Here is a 16,517-nt window from a genome sequence, read left to right on the forward strand (position 1 = left end):
GTAAGGTAGTCAGTTGCTTAGGCACAATTTCACAACCCCTACCACCACTTTTCCACACTCGCTATATTTACTTTATTGCTTTTTTATCTAAAAAGCCCCTACTTTTTATTTACGCGTTCTTTATATTCTTGCAAACCTATCCAACAACACCTACAAAGTACTTCTAGTTTCATACTTGTTCTAGGTAAAGCGAACGCTAAGCATGCGTAGAGTTGTATCGATGGTCGATAGAACTTGAGGGAATATTTGTTCTACCTTTAGCTCCTCGTTGGGTTCGACACTCTTACTTATCAAAATATGCTACAATTGATCTCGTATACTTGCGGGTTATCAGCCGTCGGTGCCGTGGACCGAACTGCAAGGCCCCGTTGGTCGAGCTACACGCTCGTGTGGGCAGAACTGCATGCCCATGGGCAGAATCAGGCAGGGAGCCTGCCGAGCCGCCGCCCCCCCCCCCCCTCACCCTTCCATGTGTGATCGAGGCAGAGGAGAAGAGAGGAGGGTGAGTGGCATGGAGCCGGTTGATGCCTTGGGGTGGGAGAGGGGGGCTCGTCGTGGGCTATGACAGGATCTGACATCGGGTAGCAACGAGAGGATGGTGATGGGGCAGGTCCGACGGCTGGCCGACGTGGGGGCAGGTGACCCGAGGAGGTAGAGGTGGTTGGAGAGGGTGCGGCAGCGCAGGGAGGGAGCTGGTGCGGCGGCACGGGGAGGTGGTTGTGCCATGGCGCGGGGAGTGAGGTGGTGTGGTGGTGCCGGGAAGAAGATGGTCGACAGTGGTGACTGCAGGGAGGCAAGAGGGGCTCGGGGACGGGTCACCGGTAGACAGTGGTCGTGCCGCCGCGCACCCCCCGCATCATGGTGATGTTCCGGTGTCGGGATGGTCGAGGGCCGACAGGATCCATCGGGTGGCAGCGGATCCAGCACGAGGGAGGAGGGGCGTGGCAGGGCTGGATCCATCACAAGGCGAGGTCCCCTGGGGATAGGCGGGGTGGGCGCAGGAGGGCGGCGCCGTTGTGCGCCAGCGTTGCCAAAGGATTTGGGGGAGAAGAAGGTGGGAGGAGGTGGGGTGGGCACGAGGAGATGGGGGAGTGCGGGTTCGGCTGTGGTAGTGGGGTTGTCTTATTTTTATCTCCGTGTCCGTTCGGGTCAGCTAGCCGCGCGTCCGGAGGTGTTAGCAAAATAAGACTCCGGTGTTTGCAGAATAAGGGTCTTAAGGGTGTTGTTAGAATAGACCCACCCTATATATGAACCAAATTGAACGAAATAGTTATGAAATAGAAGCAACATATATAGTAAACATAGTTAACAAATTTCATCGTACCTAAAATAATTAACTAGAGCGCGGCACCATACATCTAATAGTTTCGTCGTACCGAGACATTCGAAGTTTCGTCATACAGAAAGTAACAAGTAACTAAACAAACACATTGTTTTTAAGCAGTGCACTCTTCCCATCTGTCCATATCCGGAAGGACGGACCCAAGCTTAGTGAAAGGCGTCATGTCCTGACGTTGTAGGGCAATGCGGGTTCGGACGTCAGCTCGTGATATTTGGCCACTGTAGAACATCCCATTCTCTTCGAGGACATCTTTCATGATGATGGACGCAATTTCTCGCTGGATCCGCTAGAAATCATTTCAAAGACGATTATCCGGCACGGCTCCAAAGGCTTCGGCCCATCTCTGGATATGGGTATCAGATGAAGATTTCATGCAAAGTGATTGCACATCCCTTCTGTACTCCAACATTAGATGGATGACGTAGAATCCATCGTTCTCACTTCTTGCCAGTTGCTGAATGCAACAGAAGTCAGTCTTATGGCTGAAACAGAGCCCGGCCTTATTTGTTTTTTTGCATTGGATGTAGCCACCCTGCATGCTGAAGCCCAGCATAGCTCTGTCCAGAACATACTTTATGTGTGTGTAATATTTATTCTGTATGTTCTTCGACGGGTCCAAATATAGAGCGCGGGAGTAACGAGGGTAAAGAACGATGAGAACGGCATGACACCCCCCACTGCGCAAAATACACGCTCAAGTTAGCCTCCATGCGTGCAAAGTAATTATTGAAATGCACGAAAGGATGTATGTATTATAGTGCTACCCGCAGATGACTTACCCGGGATGATAAGGTAGGAGAATCGTTTCTTTGTCCTTATTGCTAACCAAGAATTATTTGATGTAATGATGCATATTGTCGGTTGGCATCGTTGATTGACAAGAAGCCCTCGTGCATGTAGTATGGGTCCGCGACCGCAAGACCGGTGACTTGCTCTCTCCTGACGATGTAGTTCATGTGCAGCACATACAGGCAGACGAACGTAAAATTGAGTGTCGTCATTTGAAACATCTGGAAGATGTAATCAAACCTCAGGAAGAAGAGGTCCACAGGGCATGTGTGGACGTACATCTTGCAACTCCTTGGCACATGAACCATATAAAGTGGGTATCCTGGATCATCCGAGGCGAGGAGGCTTCTCTCTGTCGAAAGCACATGGTCATGGAGTCTCCTGAGATCTCATGTTATACCAGCTAGTGCATTCGCCGGTACCATTGGCTCTGCCATGACATGGATTAGTGGCGCATGTTTCATTGGTACACTATCAACCTTGGTCGAAGGCAACTGGCTGCTAGAACCATCATTGCCAGCTTTATTGGATTTTCTCGCCGTCGATCTCTTCCTCTGCTTCTTCTTGGTGGGCTGAGGTGTTGGTGGGTCTGTCAGACCCTCCCTGAACACCACCCCTAGTGTTGTCGGGCTCAGCATTGGACGACTCTGGCTCATTAGTTGAGCTTGGGTGGAACCGGCATCTGGAGGCGTGTCCTGCGAGGATTGCATGAACAAAGACTTCTTGCACTCCCGAGGACGTTCCAGCTCTGGTACATGCATCTCATATTCATATGGTTGACTCAGTGTTACTTCGTTGTCATAGCCAGTATTGAAATACTAGAGAGGGTCCTCGGCCTCCTCCATGTCATCATCCATATCCTCTTCCATGGGGCAGATGGCATCATCTGCCGGAACGGTTGGCCCTCCTTCCTCGTGTTTCTCGATCTCAGCAAGCAGCAAAGATGATGGTTATACTTGTGTAGGAGGGGTTGCGGTCATACCATCCTGATGTCCCGTTGGTGTGCTCCCGGCCACCTCGACACGAAGAAGATTTTTCGGCCATAGGATCGGGCAATTTTTGCATTGGCCAAGCTGCATGGGGGTCTCATCATCCTCTCCATCGGTTTGTATCGGACGTGGGAAACCCTCGTAGCCCACTTTCACACTCGCCACGGAGACCCTAAAGGTGTTATCAGGCATCTGCCGGCGGTGGAACAATCGATCCTTGGGCTTCACTATAGTACCCTTCCCCACATCCACCAACCCACCCTTCATGTGGTAAAGGAGGGTGCACGGAGTGGAGTCGGCCTACAAAGAAATATATGTGCGACGTCAGAGATCCAAAAAGAACGGCAACTGAAGATTAATTAATTAGTTGAGTTGATGAAGGTGCGACGCTTATTTACCGTGAGGGCTTCGAGCTCAGCCAATGTCGACGGCCCGACGTTCAAGCCAGAGACGGAGCTAGGGCTGCTGTGACAGCTGGGTGCAGGAGTAGGTGCTGGAGAAGGTGCGGGTGCGGGTGCGGTTGCCATACTAGGTACGGGTATGGGTGCGGTGTTCATTGACTTTCTCCCGGTGAAGCTGGGCTTGGGAAAATCACTTGGTGGTGCGTTTGGATTTTGTTGCGCCCATGTGACCACAGTTGGAATCAAGCTTGTAAAGGCAGCCATCATATCATCTCTACAGGCAGCTACCGTTTCCCGGATTATCTCAGCTTTGGTCTCAGCTTTTGCTTTCTCCATCGACCGCACCACCTTCTCGTCGATAGTCACTCGACTGAACGACTTTCTTTGTCTTTTGGCCTCGGGGTCCTCGCTATAATAGTACTTCCATGTGGCACCATCCCCAGTGATGTGCACACGTCCATATTGCGGTCGCTAGCTGGGCGGGTGTCCCATCATTATGTTCATGGCCCAGTTGAAAGGAGTGTCCCACTTGTACTTCGACGACGACTGAGTCGACTGAGTCGACGAGTCGCTTTCAGCTGCAAGCTTGTGTTGCTCTCTCTGCAAAATGGACCATGAATCATTTACGAATGCCACTAGAATGTAGTAGACTTCGTTGATCAAAACCTAATATGTAAGGTGGTAAATGGATAATTACCAGTAATCTCATGAATTTCCTAGTCGTCCCGTCAGTGAAGAAAATCTTTTTCTTGGGGTCCCACGAGAATCGGGCCCTGATGAAGTCGTGCTCTTGCTGGTCGGTGAACTCAGCCAATAGGTCTGGGATACCCTGACGTTCACGTTCTGCGTCCTCCTTAGCCCACACGGGCCTCTTTCCCATGTAACCACGACTTCCACGGCGGCGGTTCCCCGTGTTCTTTGCCTGCAGCTGCTTGCCTCTCTCCGACCTGGCCTTGGCAGCTTCTTCATTGCAAGTCTCCTTGAACTTTTCACAGTCCTCTATCGTAATTTTTGGATTGTCTTCAACAATCTCGGCGTAGGTTTCATGGTCTACTTGAATCGCCTTTTCACCGTAGTTTTCCAAATGCTCAGTGTGTTGCTGAAATTCCCTAGGGCTTTGTTGTTGATTTTTTTTCATGGCATCATCATCCCATGGGTCGACATCGTCATTCCGACCGGGGAACAAGAATCTTGCGTGCAACCTAGTTAGGAGCAGCTTCTTCAAATATTCATCCTTCCGTATTTTTGTGGTGTTGATGTTAGCGGTATCCCATAGGATGCATGCTAGTTGGTTCCCGTAACACGCTGCCACTTCCCGAGGCTCTATTGGCTCGAACTCGCCAGGGTGCACTGCTGTGACCACGAGTCTTTTGGTGCCGAGCTCATTTGGGCGTCATGTCCTCTTTTCCTTCTTTCCCTCACTGGCTTGGGAGGGCCCACCTTCCGTGTTGTAGTTAGTAACATCATCAACGCTAGTCTCAGTGCCGGTGTTGTTGGTGGCATTAGTGTCGATGACGGCACCACCACCGTTGTCCTCCATCGTGACAAGGGGGTCCTGGCACCCAGCTTTCTCTCTCTCCTGATCCGCCAGAAAGTCGAGGTAGGCGTGTGCTCGACCTAATTGGGACTGAGAACCTCCGGCCTCATCGGTGTCGGTCATGTTTCCTAGGGTTCAATGTCGTAGTCATTTAATTATCAAGCTTTATATAATAAATTGAATAATGACAAAAAAGGTGACCTTTGTTTTGCCGGAAATGTCGTTTCATTCCCGTTGCAACATATCTCGAGCACTCGATGTGTCCAACTTTCTAGCACAAGTCATGCCAAAATTCATGGAAAATTTCGGCATGACGTTTGCTAGAAAGTGCACATATAGAGCGCCTGGAATTTGCCGGAATGGAAATGAATCAAAATTTCCGGAAAAACATAGGTCACTCACAATTGGGAAATGAATCAACAGCCAAAGTCCGGCAGAACTATAGCAGCACAACAATATAGGATGCTCACTATAGCAGCACAACAACCACATGCACATGTACTCTCCTCTACCATCTGCATGGCCAGAGCTCTATATAGTGTGGGTTTTGGGATGCTCACTATCTGCCTGTCAAGGATGAGTGTGTGGTGTCGATGATCTTCGAGAGGCGTCGTCGAGCGTCATGTCAGTGATCTACCTGTGCGTCAAGCATTCACAAGATAAATTATTGTAGACACACAAGATAAATTATTGTAGACAGACAAGATCAATTGTGAACTTACAATCTGCCTACTAGAATGTTCATTTTCATTTTATTTACTCTATCAACAAACTAAACACTCATTTTCATTTACTCTAGCAACAAAATCCAAAACAAGCATATTAACAACATTCTAACAATAGGCATTTTAACAGCAAGCATTTGAACAACAAGCATTTTAACATAAAGCATTTGAACACTCTAACAATAGGCATTTTAACAACAAATGAACACTCTAACAGCACACATTTGAACACTCTAACAACAAATATTTTAACACTCTTACAACATGCATTTTAACAGCATTCTAACATGCATTTCAACATTTGGACAGCAAGCATTTGAACAAAACAAGCATATGAAGAGTGAGGGAAGAGGGGGTGGCACACCTCAGCCAGGGTTGGTATCAGGGTCGGGGTCGCCGGGGCAGAGGGGGTGCACCTAGGTTGGGGTCGCCGGGGCAGAGGGGGTGCACCTAGGTCGGGGTCGCCGGGGCAGAGGGGGGTCCTTCTCCTCCTTGTCGATCTGCAGAGAGACCAAATTTGGTCGGAGAGAGAGAGAGACTCTATGGCGGAGGGGCGGCACGGGGGGAGGGGACGGGCCAGGGGTGCACCTAGGGCAGGGGGCAGCACGGGGGGAGGGAGCGTTCGGGTCAGGTGCGGTGCGCGTCGACGGTGCCGTGGGCGGGTGCGGGCGTGGGCGGCGTGGGCGGGTGCGGGCGTCAGCGGTGGCGCGGGAGATCGAGCTCAGAGAAAGGGGATCGAGCGATAGAGTGAGAGAGAGCAAGCAGAGCGTGCTGTGTAGGCAACATGGCTATAGCGCAGTGTGGCAAAACGTGCTATAGCTAAGTTAGCTATAGCTCGGCGCAGAAAAACGTGCTATAGCTAACTTAGCTATAGCGGTGCCTAGCACAAACCGCGCTATTACTACTTTTTTTTCTTTTCTTTTTCTTTTCTTTTTCTTCTTCTTTCATATTCCACAAAGTTCCTTCCTTTTTCTTTTTTCTTTTCTTTTTCTTTTTCTTTCATATTCCACAAACTTCCTTTATTTTTCTTTTTCTTTTCTTTTTCTTTTTCTTCTTCTTTCATATTCCACAAACTTCTTTTCTTTTTCTTTCATATAGCTCTAGCTAGCTAGGGTTTAATTTAGTCTGTCGTTGGAGCAATACCACTGTTACCCTCCGGATAATAATTAGTAAAATATATATTACATCATTTGACCACTAACGGCGGTATACAAAATAGACACACATAAAATTTGTGGATTAGTTTGTCAACTTGGGCAACGACGACGCTTCAGACTGATTTTCTTCCCTCTTTTGTTCGTTGTCGAATAATTAGGCCCATGGTCGTGACTTTTCCTTCTCCAGGGATTACGATCTTTCATAGGTAATGTCTTCATTCTTCTTTTGATGTATGTTTCATCGTCATCTTCCCTCATCGGATCACCGTACTGGTCGTAGTCCTCCTCGTTGGCGACTCCATCCATTCCGGTGATGCTCCTTTTGCTTCTCCTCACGACAACACGGCTGGGATTGATCGAATCAGTTATGAAGAAACATTGTGTCACGTTTTTAGGGTGTACCCATGGCTCATTTTTGGCTATGGCGTTGACGGTACCGCTATCGAAGTCGGGTATACACATGGTAGTGAAATGTCAGTTTTCTCTCTGTACATTCTTAGCCCATCTGACACGAAACATCGTCGCGCTATGCAATCCAGAGTAGTTAAGCTCCCATATCTCTTGGACCCTTTCGTAATATCTTTCAATTACATTCCCGGTCATGGCTTCCATTGTCACCCCTGAGTTTTGGTCATCACTGTTTATATCTTTCTCCTCCATGTAGAACGTGTATCCATTGATATCATATGCTTGATAAGTCGCGAGGTTGGTCGAGGGGCCATGTGCTAAGGCGTATATGAGCGTTCCGTTCGGACAACCCTCTTCCGGGGGATTAGCCAGAACTCGCTCTTCGAACCAATGCAAGAAAGTGGAGTTGTGCTCTCCAATAACTTCAGCGTCCGTCCTGTGCACCCGACGATCACGGTACTTATTTGCGATGGTCTCTTTGTGCAGTGTCACAAAATCTTCTAGCACATCTAGGTTTTGTAGTACTACTAAGTTTGCCCTGTCAAGGTCGTTTTGTCGGCCCGAGCATAACACATTCACATCCCTATGACCGTTGGTGTGACCTTCGCCTTCGAGCCTTCCATAATGCTTGTTGACGGGCAAACCAACAACAGGGTCTCCGGTGCCTACTAGATAACTCTCACAGACAGAGATGCACTCTTTGGTCAGATATCTCTAGGTTATGCTTCCATCTGGATGGGACATGTTACGAAGGAATCCTTTGATGACCCCATTCATCCTCTCGAACGGCATCATGCTATGCAGGAATGTCGGCGCTAGGTCGATGATGTCATCCATGATGTGCACACATAGATGCACCATGACATCAAAGAACGCGGGCGGGAAGTACATCTCTATCTCATTCAGTATGACAACGATCTCTTCATGTAGCCTATGGAGTTGCTTCACACTGATCGACTTTCGAGAGATAGTATCAAAAAAGTGGCATAGGTCAGTAAGCGTCTCATGCACATGTGTGTCCATAATCCCTCTAAGTGCAACCGGGAGTAAATGGGTCATCATCACATGACAGTCGTGAGATTTCATCCCACTGAACCTTTTTTTCTTGGTGTCCAGATATCTGCTTATCTTCACATAGTATCCAGAACTAACTTTGATTCCCACAAGGCACTTGAACAATTGATTGACCTCCTTCAGATCTAAGGTGAAGCAAGAGGGGGGGTCAATATTGTTCTTCCTTCTTGTTTACTTTTTTGCCCCTATCTACCATCTCTGTCTCCGTCTCGGTCTCCTCTAATGACCTTTTACCGGGCATTTGGAGATCTTTCCTGGTATTCAAAAATTCCAAGTCTTTTCTTGCCTTCGGCCCATCCTTGGTCCTCTCCAGCATGTTCATCAATGTTCCAAGCAAACTCTCAAGGATATTTTTTGTGATATGCATTTGATCAAGGATATGAAGGCGTGCGAGTATGGGCCAGTATTCCAAGTCCCAAAAAACATATCCGTCTTCCATACCTTCAGCAGGGGCTCCGGCGCCTTTTTCTTTGTCTTTCCCGGCGAGGGGCACTCTTCCTAGTTCTTCAATAACTCATATATTTCTGCACCAATACGCTTACGTGGAGGACCTCGATGCTCAGCCTTACCATTGAATAGATCTCCACGCTTTCTCCACGGGTCATCCTTCTCGAGCCATCTTCGATGCCCCATGTACACAATTTTCGAAGACCCGCCATCTTTTGTTAGCTGCAGAGAAGTTGTCGTCTTCCTCTTCGGGCACATAATCGGTCATCTCTTCGTCTGGTGGCCCCATGTCATTATTTCCTGCCCCTTCGAAGTCCTCATCATCTTCACTTATCCACCAAGTATGTCCATGCATGAAACCATGCATGAGTAGGTGCGCCTTGAATGTACCACCCTCAAAGGGGTCAAGCCTGACTATTCCTTTGCATTTTCGACATGGACATAAAACATCCTTCAGTCTTTTTTCACACATGTCGTCCACAGCGGATTGCCAGTATCTTTCCACCATCCTTCCATTGAGCTTCATGATCACCTGCGCGCGGACCAAATATTATAACCACGTGTATATGCATGCATGGATCAAATCCTTACAAAAATTCGGCATGACCTTCCCTAAACATAGGACATATTGAGTTTGCCCGAAATTCGCTGAAACGGAATTGAATCGACATTTCGGCAAAACATAGGAAACTCATGTCACCCACATTATTTCATCAAATACACAATGTAGGCAACTCAAATAATGCCACACACAATTCGGTATATTCTCATATCGCCCACATATATATATATAGTTTCGGTTTTATCCACACAAACACTTTTTTTGCTCACCTATGTGTCGAGAGGGATATCGAGCACCTTTCTTCTTAATTACTTAGTAGCTCTAGATATATAGCTCTAACTAGCTAGCAAGCTAGGGAGAGAGAGAGCTAGGGAGATAGTGGGAGAGGAGAGGGAGAGAAGAGGGAAGGCATTAATGGAAGGGGGGAGGGCAAAGAAGAGGGGGGAGGGCATTAGTGGAGGGGGTGGTGGTGGAGGGCACAAAGAAAAGGGGGTGGTGGAGGGCAAAGAAGAGGGGGAGGGAGGGGTCTCTAATGGAGGGGTGGTGGAGGGGCAAAGAAGAGGGGGAGGGAGGGGTCCTCTAATGGAGGGGTGGTGGAGGGGCAAAGAAGAGGGGGGAGGGCTCTAATGGAGGGGTGGTGGAGGGGAGCATTGAAAGGAACAAGCAAGGTGCAAGGAAAGGGGGAGAAAGGAAGGGGGAAGAAGAGAGGGGAGGAAGAAGGGGAAAGGTGGTCGGTGGCTGGCGGTCATAGCAGTAGTGCGGGTCACCTATACGCGCTACTGCTATGGCAGCTTGCAAAATATCTATGGCTAGTGTTACATTACTTATAGCGCGGGCCAGAAACACACGCTACTGGTAAAATGTTATACATAGAAAAATTAGCAGTAGTGTGCTTAGATAAACAGGCGCTATAGATCCTAAACTAGCAGTAGCGCAGGTTGGACGACAGGCGCTGCTGCTAATTTTTGACAGGGGGTGTGGTGTGTTACACTTGGCAGTAGCGTGGGGTTAGGTAACAAGCGATGCTGCTAACTGATACCAATAGCACTCTTTATAGCCAGCGCTACTACTAACTACTAGTAGCGTTAGGTTATAAACAAATGCTACTGGTAAACTTCTATCTGTAAGCATTTTCCTAGTAGTGTTGGAGGCGCGCTAGTAGCGTTAGGTTATAAACAAACCCTACTGGTAAACTTCTATCTGTAAGCATTTTCCTAGTAGTGTTGGAGGCGCGCTCGACGGAGCCTAGGCGAATCCCGTCGTACAGCTTCTGGATGCGCGTGTTGTGGCGAGGGAAGACGGCCGGAGCAATAAGAGCCACAGCGAGTGCCGCCCTCGGGGCATCCTCCGCAGGCGGGGCATCTGAGGCCTGCGCTTGCTCCACGGCCGGCAGATCCGACGCCGGGGAGTCGTCGGAGATGGTGATGGTGGCTGGTTGGAAGAGCTGTAGGGTGGTGGGGAGGAGCGCCGCTCGGCGGCGGCGGGCTCAGATGCAGGTGCGCGGCAGCTGCAGAATCTAGTGGCCACTGCAGCGGGCAGGATATATAGCACAGGAGGCGTGTTGAAGGTTAGTGTAGGCGACAGGGGATAGGAATTCGGTTGGGAGCAGGCCCACAAAGGAGCCAATAAGACTAGAACAACACTTCCTGTTCGGTGTCAAAGCTGTTATTCTGACCTTTATTGGCCAGGATCGGCATCGACAAACTTGTGTCAGTACGGTGTTTAAGGCAGTTTGCTGGCCTTCATTATTGGTTAGTGTTCACAACTAAGATAAAAAATCCATGTCTTGGTCATCTTCAACCAGACGTGATGATGGCAGCGTGAGGTCGTGCATCCCTTCTTGAAGGCATTGCTGCGGAAGAAGTCGACTTAGTTGCATAGGTGTTAATTTCAGATTTGTAATGGTTCTGCGTGGTTGTTTATGTTACCTACTCTACTTGTTTATGTCTTGGTTTTATTGGCTTGCATCAACTTTAATAAAGATGGGTGTGTGCATCACAATGATGCGGATCAGGCCCAAGATTTCAAATTCCTTTCTAGGAAAAAATAATCTTATGCTAAAAGGCCAGGATGCCATGGTAATGCAACAAAAACAGTTGGCAAATCAAAAAAAATTGCCAAGCTCTTAAAGTTAATTTTTAAGGACCCATGTCTCTCGAAATTTTCCTACAGGAATTCAGGGGCGTCCTGTTTTGTAAAAGCATTACAAAGCAATAAATTATATACAAATAAATTAAGTAGGCTCACATAAATCATCATCATGAAGGTGTTACATCATGCCGTGTTTTCTTCCTAATTGATATTACAGTATGGATATTTATACTTCATCAACACTAGAGGAACACAGTACACATATAAACCTTGATTTAACATGGTATTTGTTTCAGAATGCCATGTCCAAGAAATGTTGGTATATCCATTACTAATTTAGCCTCTCCGATGGGATTTTAGAGATATCAACCATTTCTGACTAGATTTTAAAGCTGCTTCTCATGTATTATTTCTCGTGGAATAATGCTCTTAGGTGGACTGAGCCCTCATGTCTTTTGTTTGGTTACCTATTTCAGGACTGGATACATACAGCCTGGAAGGATCGTTTGCATTTGTTCTTGGGATCACAGTCACCATTGTTGATGTTGTGTTTGCTGTTACAAGTAGAGGAACATTGAAACTAAAGTTTGATGGATCAGGAGACAGCAACTAGATTTTGACGTACAACTGATGCTTCCCAGGGGTCTACATTACAATTCTTTCGGGGCAAAGATGTTTATAATATGCTTCGACGTCATCAAAGTACTGCGAGTGAAATCGTCCCACTTGCAGTGGCACGATCTTTCCTTACACAAAAGTCTCTTAAAAATGCATGGCTAAAACAAGTACTCCTAAGCCTTCCGCCTGTGGCCCGTTTGATCATTACATAGGTGCCTCAGTCCATAAAAGCCATATTGATCACAGTATGCTGCCGGGGCCGATCTAATCTTCTCCACCGCTGGCTGATCTACCACAAGCACCGCCCCATTGTTGATCCCTCCTTCCTCTCATGATGTTGAGTCAGTTTCATGTTCCAGGTTCATCGCTGTCATATATAGAACATGCCAAATCTTTTTTTTCGAACCATGTAGGAGAAATGCATGTGGAATTTATAGATGTAGAAGATAAAAAGGGAGGGGGAACCCCTACATAATCCAGATGACCAAAACAGAACCGGAAAAACAAAGAACTCTCAACATCTAACCACAGGTAACTAAGGAACAACGTGGAGCCTGGAAGCAGCAACAAAAATCACACTAACAAAACAAGACAAAACTCCCATCGGTAACCAACAACCGCTACCAACTGACAACCAGGACGCATGGTTCAGAGGTTTTCCCATTTATCTTGCAAGAACAACAGCCAAAAGATTGGCAGAAGGAAGAGTAGAGAACATGCCGAATCTGTTCCGGTCCTACACGATTTACTATTTCGATCCCTCAAATCCTCGCTTTCTGGTTGTGGTCTCACGTAAGACCTAACCTAGGGGACCTCAGAGGAGGGGTGGCCATAGTGATGGCGGTGACCTATGGCACAGACGGTTGTTGCATGGTGAGCGGGCAAGACTCGTACAGCAGGGTCACCACCGGCAGTTGTCATGTGTTTCCCTAATCCAAGTCGTTGGGTAGAAGAAAAGTAGAAGGCCAGGCAGTGTTGGGAAGTTGGCCGATGCCCCGACGACCTTCTCAACCACGCTTGACATCCTTTAGGCCACACACTCACTAACACTGCCACATCTTGACGCCTCGTTGGCCACGACGGCAGGCGGGCGAGCTTCACCACAAAGCTTAGGTTGTATGGATACATCATACATGCCAAGAAGGGTGCCAGCCCCCACCGCGAGCTTCAGCAGATGAAGGACGAGATGGTCTTCATCCACCTTGGCCGATGTCCCATGAGCTTTGTCCGCCGGTGACCACTAGTAGCAGGCAAGTGAGAGGTAGGGTGACAGGGAGGTTGGGCTGCGCCCATGTGGCATGCCTTGAGTGACGCGGAGGGTGTTCTTGATTTTCTCCATCTCAGTGCTGCCAATTGTGCAAACTTCGTTCTCACACTGATGTACAGGATTTTTGCGACATACTCAGCATTATATTCCTGATGTCTCCTACTCTCAAGCTAGTCTCCCTAAGTTTTTTCTTGCACTGATTTTGCTAAAGGCTGGTATATGAAGGGAAGGTGCTGAAACTCAGTCACTTATGAAGACACAGGAAGTAGGGGGAGAACACACTTCATTGGTGGTTGTTGGTATTTATATGGATGATTAGCTGCACTTGATGTGGTTGTTAGAGATCCTAGATCATGACTGGCGCGCGTTGCCGCGCCTATAATTTTTGCAATGTAATGATATGAATTTTCATAGAGGAACCAGAATATGGATTACTCTTTTGCTGAAATTTAAACTACGAATAGTTGATAATCTTCAATACTGTATTTAGAACCAACATTATTTAAATAAATCTTTAGCCATATGCCCATACCAAGTAGCACAATGCATAGAATGGGAGTAACACCAAACTTAGATAATACAAAGTAATACTCTCTGCAATCCATATTAGTTGTTGCTCAAACAAATGTATCTAGCACTGAAATACGTCTAGATACATCTATTTCAACGACAACTAATATGGATTGGAGGGAGTAATACCTTTTTTTTACTATAGAGTGTAATACCCTGTATGACATGCCACATAACAAAGTTGTAACATGTGTAGATGAGAGCAAAATCGAGTAACCCAAATTCTCGTTCAGATGCCATGGCATCAACTCTTGCATAAATTATTTTCAGCTGACTGAAACCAAGCACGACACTTTGAAACCAAGCTGTATTAGGCCAGTACAAGTGCCAAATAGAGCGAAAACACAATAAATGAGCAGCAGAGCATAAGCAGGAAAATCATTACAAGATGATCAGCATGTTCCTTGGCTTAATAGGTGTTGGTCCCGAGCTCTTTACTGTTCTTAAATTATTCAGGAAACACAATGTTGTGAATTCAAGCACAAGTAATATAGCATGAGGCATTCCATGCTAATCGGTACTTTTATCATTGGGATGAAAATGATGTCTTCACCCACATATTAGTTTCTGTACATATAAATTTACATGATTACTAAACGACAAACGTACATTGCATGCTATGTAGTTACCTTTATTTAAGATTTTTTGTCATCTCACATAAAAAGGGCAATGCAGACCTTGCTCACGTCCTGCAAGGACAGTAAAAGACAGTAGCAGCCTATTTTCCTGTAATTAAACATGTCTCCAGAATAGCAAAACCGTAGTTAACCATTGACTTGGCATTTGATTCAAAAGTAATTGCAGCTAACATCATTCAGATTAGTACAAAGACCTGCAGTAAACATGTATAGCAGATAAATGAGATCAAGCCATATGCAGACTGAAGAATCTGACTGAAGAACTGAAGAATTGTATGGGAGCTCACCAGTGACCAGCAGCTGGAGGTTTTCGAGTGAGGCCATAGGACAGCCAACCTAATTCTCTAGTACTGACGCCCTGTAAAATTGATCCAACGGCTGGTGCCGACCAGATTGCAAATAGTAAACTTAGGTTTTGCAGAGATTTAATCAGGATGATTCTGGAGTGGCAGTGGACGCCACTGATCCGAGGACAGCGGGGCAAGCAGCTGCGAGCACGAGGAAACGGTGGCGCTGTAGGGTTCTCCCCTATGGTAAAAGAGGAAGAGCCGCCGGGTGGTAATTTTGGCCGGCCCAGCCTTGAGGTCGCCCACATAGTCTGCACTCCTCCCTGGATGAGCATGGCGATGGCCTTGCTTGGATTTGATGCCCCCCTACATGCCTCTCCCCCCTCACCATAAACTAAAATCTAAATGTATCTTTTATCGGGCTCGCTCAATTGTGAGATTGCGAGAGACAGAGTAGTTGCAGAGAACGGATGAGTCAGCGCTACAACTTCTTTGCCAAGGCCCAAGGACGGCCAGTTGCTCGACTGACCTGAAGAGAGATTACAATAAAAATTGTCAACCACGAGAGGAGGCTCCAAGATGGAGATAACCACCACAGAAGATGGGGAGATATACAGACTTATAGAGATTGAAAGTAACGCCGGCCACCGCCCTCGCTATGATTTCGTTCTTTTTTTCCTGCAAGATTTGGAGGCTCGGTCTTAAACGACAGCGATCTGAGCAGATCCACTCCGCAATGGTGTGCTTGGCGATTCGCAATTCTACGGCCAAACACCGCCAGATATGAGGACGGGGACCTCGCAAAAAAAGACATGAGGACGGGGAGTGAATGATTAATCACCTGGTCATGAAGAACTTGATGCACTTGGCGATGGCGAAGCCGAGAAGCGCGATGACGATGGGGTATTTTGGGAAGGCGGCGAGGTAGGAGAACCCCGATCGCCGGCGCAGCGCGATCCAACGGCTAGGGTTTCCATGGGGGCGCTGCGAAAGAAAGCTGCGGGGAGAAGACGAGGCTCGTGAGCCAGGACCGTGCTGGGCTGCATATGTGCTCGGTTGATAAATGGGCTGCCTGACGGCCCAGTTAATCATAGGGCTTGCTTTCGGCCTCTGGAGCAGCAGCCATAGGACAGCTGGGCCATGGCGGGACAGATGGCTGTACATGTGAGATCCGACGACTAGAAACGTCTAGATCGCATAAACAGACGGCCAGAAATGTAAAGCATTGAGAGGGCTCGCTTTAGGTGCGGTTATACTGTCCTTAATTTATATCAGCACGAGAGATTTCTACACAAAATTTCTTCATAACTACTTCCTCCGTTTCAAAATAGATGACCCAATTTTATACTAACTTTATACTAAAATTAATGTAAAGTTGAGTCATCTATTCAGGAACGGAGGGAGTATATTAGAATTAACCACGATCGGTGGCCTTGTCCGGCTCGGACAGATGCAATCACCAAGCCGTATTGGTGTACGACTAGGTTAGGCTAGCTTATATTCCCTCCGTCCTGAAATAAGAGTCTTGATCTTAATACAAATTTATATTAAAGCTAATACAAAGTTGAGATACTTTGGGACGGAGGGACCATATACTGTACCCCTTAAGATTTAA

General features: G+C 47.3%; 1 long non-coding RNA gene across 1 annotated transcript; it reads right to left on the bottom strand.

Moving 5' to 3' along the window:
- Positions 1–14,225: 14,225 nt before the first annotated feature.
- LOC123161862 (uncharacterized) lies at positions 14,226–15,906 on the bottom strand. The gene is made up of 4 exons (XR_006480921.1): positions 15,744–15,906; positions 15,522–15,663; positions 14,903–15,431; positions 14,226–14,809 (listed from the first exon to the last, which is right to left on the bottom strand). It is a non-coding gene; the product is annotated as an uncharacterized lncRNA (long non-coding RNA).
- Between the last annotated feature and the right edge of the window lie 611 nt (positions 15,907–16,517).

Source organism: Triticum aestivum, chromosome 7B (assembly GCF_018294505.1).
Source record: "Triticum aestivum cultivar Chinese Spring chromosome 7B, IWGSC CS RefSeq v2.1, whole genome shotgun sequence".
Taxonomy (NCBI): domain Eukaryota; kingdom Viridiplantae; phylum Streptophyta; class Magnoliopsida; order Poales; family Poaceae; genus Triticum; species Triticum aestivum.